We start from the raw sequence: 6,000 nt of genomic DNA, 5'->3' as shown, positions 1-6,000 counted from the left end.
CAGGGCCTGTTGGGGACGCGATCTTGGAATTTTTTAAGCTGGAATGCTGCATTTATAAAAATTGCAGTTCCTGCATTTTACACTGCCAAATGGAATTTGGTTTTACAGAAGGCTTCCTTTTTTAGGGTGGGATCGCTTTGGTGCGCCTGGTCAGTCATTCAGATAGTAGGCAGGTATGAATCCAGAAGGTACTACAGACAGGATTTGAACTGTTTAGTAATATAAATTGGGTGCATTTTAAAACAGATTATGCCTACACAGAGGCATATATAGACAAAAAGTGCCCTATGCCTGAGATCACTGTTGGGTTTGAAAGATGTCTATAAATACTGTGAACAGTTCTCAGCAAATCAGCGGGCATAAGTGGCCTGATCTTCCCTTGACTTGTCACTAAAGGAAAACCTTTGGCTAGAAATTAGACTGAGTTTGATCCCGCATGCCCTGCATTGGACCATAGGAGCCCTTCGTGGTGTAATTTAAGTCGGGAATAGGCCAAACGTTGGCTAAATGCTTTGTACTGTGATGGTCTTCTTCAGGCCATAGGGTCCAGAGTCCTTTCTGTAGAGATGGGCGTGCAATTCCCTCTGAGAAAAACGAATGTCCCGGCTCCATTCAGAGGCAGAAAAGGAGTTGTATGCTTGGGGAAAGAATTTCCTCCTTTTTCTGTGGCTAAAGGTTCTGGGTTCTGGGGTGGGGTAAGGAAGCATGCCATGGCTCCCCACCTCGAGGCTGCTGAGATGCTTGGAACGGGCTGCTGATCAGTGAACAGCCATGTCTGAGAGTGGGTATAAGCCGCTTTCTACATGGGGCCTTCCCTACACCTCCAATGAGGTCTTTACAGCACTCAGCTCCATGTGATCTGTGCCGTGAGAAATTGGATGGAGCAGGGTCCCGTCCCACAGCCTGGAGTTGCAGGATGAGTTACCATCCACAGCGGAGGAACAACAGCTGTTCCCAGAAGATCAAGCACCTCTCTGCGTTATCAGCAGCGCCAGAGGCCTGGGAGCAATAGAAGTCAAGGGCAAGCCATGGAGCAGAATGTTCCAGAGCACAGGTGAGCAGGTCCCACGTTCAATGCTCAGGAATACTTAGTGATAACTCTTGGAGTGGGCTGAACTCCAGCAAATAAGGGGGTATAGGTAATTATGCCGTGATGATTTGGGCATGCAAAGAAGAGTAATTTTATTTTGTAGGCATTGGCTATTGAGGAAGGTGACACAGTTATATTATTGACCATATAACTTTGTCTTAAGGTCCTCAGTTTTATCCTATGGCTATTGGGATCTAGAATTACTTTGAGAATATAAAATACTATTTTCTATAGGGAGTTATTGTCAGGGAATAAATCAGCTACCAAAAAATCTGGCTTTGTGCTCTGACCAACAGAAATTTGCTTATAAACATTTCCATTTTTATGGACGAAAGCAAGAATCTGCTTTGGGGCTTCCCTGGTGACACAGTGGTTAAGAATCCGCCTGCCAGTGCAGGGGACACGGGTTCAAGCCCTGGGCCAGGAAGATCCCACGTGCCGTGGAGCAACTAGGCCCGCGCACCACAACTACTGAGCCTGCACTCTAGAGCCTGCGAGCCACAACTACTGAAGCCCGCGCGCCTAGAGCCTGTGCTCCGCAACAAGAGAAGCCACCACAATGAGAAGCCCACACACCACAACGAAGAGTAGCCACTGCTCACAGCAACTAGAGAAAGCCCGCACACAGCAACGAAGACCCAACACAGCCAAAATAAATAATAAGTAAATAAATAGATTTTAAAAAATAAAGAATCTGCTTTGGTGTGTTAAAGGTTCTCTTTTTCATAGCTCTATTTGAGTACAAGTGGTTAAGCTGCTGTGGGACCTGACTTTCTTGCATTTATGTTGATGGTCTGCTAGGCAAACAATGGCATACCATGTCCGCAAGACTGAAACAACAGATGGAGAGCTAGAGCGGAAAGGTGCTTTTTCTGCTTCTGACATGACAATGTAGAAGAGAAAATTGGTTTTCTTTAAAGTAGCCGCAAACACCATACAACAAAGCATTATCAAATTAAATACTGACACGAGTTAGTTGACTTCTTACTGAGTTATAAATTGCTATTTAACCATGGATATTCATAACTTTCATAAAATCTAAAGTATATATTTATAACACACCACTTTTTATTAAAAACACTTATTAAATGTTTACAATGGTTCTTCTATAAAACTGGCACATGGGAAATGGCACATCCATCCTTAAAACTGCTTTTTGTTTAATTTGGTTATTTGCCTTTTACTTTATCAATATTTGAGTTACTGACTAAAGTGAACTGACAACTATGGGGCCAGAAATAAATTATTACTGTTTTCTACACATAGCTCTCAGCCTGAATTATTAAATAAAGCTAAAATCATCATAACAACAACATTAATAATGAAAGCATTTAAAAAACAGATGCATTTAGTTTTCACTTTTATTTTTGCCCTTTCTATATCGTCTGCAAAGAAATGGTCTTTAAATACTTGAAAACTATAGTCTGGCAAACAAAAATGAAAGGTCACTTTCCCCTCCTTCCCAGGCAACCGTGTAGGCAGTTCCAGGCATCCTACTCATCTGCTTCTTCCTCCCAGCACCGTGGCTAAATGAACCATAGATGAGCTTTAAAAAATCACAAACGTAGTGGAGGAGCAGCTCCCAAAGTCAGGACACTGCATTAACATAGTTTAATGTCTGGTTTCATTCACAAACAGTTTAAGAGAAAGCAAAGAAAGATGCATCAGAGATCCCACAAACTAAGTGGTTGCCATCTTAATAAAAAAAATAATAGATTTCAGCCAGGCACAAAGGTCTCCATGAAAACGGTGAGTTTAGATCCCCATAAGCATCATTTGTGCAACACAAAAGATCCATCCCACTAGCCTGTCTAGCAAATCTTACTTTTCTAATCTTCATTTCTTTGCCCTGAATTTGTATCTTAATCCTCAGCTATCTGTACCTTATTATTTAAACATCCTGGAAAATTGCAAAATAATTTAAAAACTGAATTTAGGGCTCTGTTTCCTTGATATTCACAGGGGAGAGAGATTCAAGGTTGTGTAGAGTTCATATTTAAGGCCAGCTTAATTTTATTTCAAAGATGGACAGTTGTTTAACAAACATGAGTTTATTCAAATTGTTTCATTTTTTGAAATGAGAGTGCAATTCAACAGAAGTAAAAAAAATGTGGTGAAATCGAACCAAGAAAAGGCTCACAGAAAAGAGAATGTTTGGATGCTGATTTAAAGCTAACTTTTATATACTGATATCCACCCACACCCACATCTAGCACCTCGAGGTACTCTTTTTTTTTTTTTTTTAACTTTTTCTTTTTGGCCACACCGTGCGGCTTGTGGGATTTTAGTTCCCCCACCAGGGATCGAACCCGGGCCCTGGGCAGTGAAAGTACTGAGTCCTAACCACTGGACAGCCAGGGAATTCCCTCAAGGTACTCCTCTGAGTAATCTTTTTTTTTAAATAAATTTATTTATTTTATTTATTTATTTTTGGCTGTGTTGGGTCTTTGTTGCTGCGCACGGGATTTCTCTAGTTGCGGCGAGCGGGGGCTACTCTTTATTGTGGTGTGCGGGCTTCTCATTGCAGCGGCTTCTCGCTGCGGAGCATGGGCCCTAGGTGCACAGGCTTCAGTAGTTGTGGCATACGGGCTCAGTCGTTGCGGCTTGCGGGCTCTAGAGTGCAGGCTCAGTAGTTGTGGTACATGGGCTTTGTTGCTCCACGGCATGTGGGATCTTCCCGGACCAGGGCTCGAACCCGTGTCCCCTGCATTGGCAGGCGGATTCTTAACCACTGCACTACCAGGGAAGCCCTGAGTATTCTTTTTAGCCAAAACTTTCTATTTTAGCCAAGACTTTCACAATCATAAATTCAGCAAAATATTTTAAACATGTTTTAATGAATTATGTACTAAATGGATTCCGGGTTCATATTTTATAGCTAGGTAATTGGAGGCAAGATATTTTAAACAGAGATAACATACATGCTCCAATATAATTAGGTTGCTGTGAGAATTAATAGGGTGGTGCTGTACAATTATTTTTTAATTCTATAGCAATATACAAATATACATTGTTAGGGTGATATTTGATGTTGTTCAAAGGAAACAGTAATAGTGCTCATTTATGAAGACTTGTATTTAGTATTATTAGCTCAAATAAGAGCTAAACAAAGTGACTTAAAAATTAGGTTTTGATTATAAAACAAGCTTAGTATAAAAATACTTAAATAGTATATACTTTTATAAAGTAAAGGGTAGTTCTTATTCCACGCACTTCCAACCCCTGTCCCACTGTCCTTTTTTTTTTTTTTTTCTTTTTTGCCGTACGTGGGCCTCTCACTGTTGTGGCCTCTCCCATTGCGGAGCACAGGCTCCAGACAGGCAGGCTCAGTGGCCATGGCTCACGGGCCCAGCCGCTCCACGGCATGTGGGATCTTCCTGGACCAGGGCACGAACCCGTGTCCCCTGCATCGGCAGGCGGACTCTCAACCACTGCGCCACCAGGGAAGCCCTCAGCTGCATTATTTTATTGTTACTATCCATCAGGCAGTGAATCTCCATTAGACGAAAGCAGAGGAAAGTGAATAAAGCAAATATCTTGAAAGAAATTGTGTTTCGCTAATTTATCATAAGATGTGGTATTTTTTGTGAGTTTTGAGAATTATTATTGTGTGTTCGTTTGATATTTCAAACCCACTTGTTCTGATCTAAGAATGAAGCTGTTTTGCCCTAAGAGTGAAGTTGTTCACACTGAGGAAGCTGTGTCAGGATGTCATCACTGACATCTGTGGTTGTCGATAAGCACACATTAGTTCAACTATTGACAGGCACTGCTTGGGGCTTATCCATAAGAACGCGAGGAGGAGCGACTGTGGCTGGGGAACATTTAAGCTTTAAATACCAAGAGGTGTGAACAGCATCTCCAGAGTGTTCGGTCTGGGCAAGACGACTCTTTGCTGATCTAAATAGTTCTCTGAAGACTTTGGGTTGAGAGTGGGTGGGGGTGGGGACTAGCTACTGCCCGGAGAAAGCAACTCTGCCTGCAGTGGTGAAAACCCTGCAGCGGCCTAAGGAGATGCTTTGGCCGCCAACATGACGTCTTCCTTCCCTAGCAACGTGCCCCGCCCGCCAACATGGCGTCTCTTGCCCTAGCAACGTGCCCCGCCCGCCAACATGGCGTCTTCTTGCCCTAGCAACGTGCCCCGCCCGCCAACATGGCGTCTTCTTGCCCTAGCAACGTGCCCTAGCAACGTTTTGCCCCGGCAGCTGAACGTCAGCTCGTGGTTAGCTAAGCGCACTCTTTCGAGAACCCACTGTAGAAACTTGGGCTTAACTAAATTTGGACTTTATTCCTTTCATTTCCCCCTTGCCAGGAACCATAGTGTGATTAATCTAGTATTGGTTTGGAGTATGTCATTTCTTCATTGGCTTATTAAGAGACATTATCCTGTATGCCATTGGGTTGTGAAATTACTCTAACTCCCGCAGTGAACCTGTGTTAAATAAATTATTGTCAAAGACAATCTCAGTCTCTGAGCATAATTTGCTGCCTGGAAACCAAACAAGCAATTACGTTTTCCCCAAGCATACATGTACTCAACAAAAATGTCAATGTTTTTCAAAGATGACTTTCATTTCAAAGGTACATATTTCAGGGACTAATTTTATTATTTTTAATGAAAATTTAAATATATAATAAAAAATAAATATCTTGGTTCCCAATTATGTAACCATGTTTTTAAAAAATGTGTTCAATGCTTTTTCCATACTCTATGTTAACATTTTCATTTGATTAGTTCTATAAATTCTAAAGCTTATGTACTAAATTAAATCACAAACTATAAAGGTATGTGGCTGAAATTTGTTTAAAAATTATTATTTACTCTATATAATATGTCAAAAACACCATACATGTTAGAGCACATAAGTAGAGGTTCAAAAATATGTTTTAATGAATGAATGAATACATGA

Source organism: Phocoena phocoena, chromosome X (assembly GCF_963924675.1).
Source record: "Phocoena phocoena chromosome X, mPhoPho1.1, whole genome shotgun sequence".
Classification (NCBI taxonomy): Eukaryota; Metazoa; Chordata; class Mammalia; order Artiodactyla; family Phocoenidae; genus Phocoena; species Phocoena phocoena.
This window is presented reverse-complemented; position numbering follows the sequence as displayed.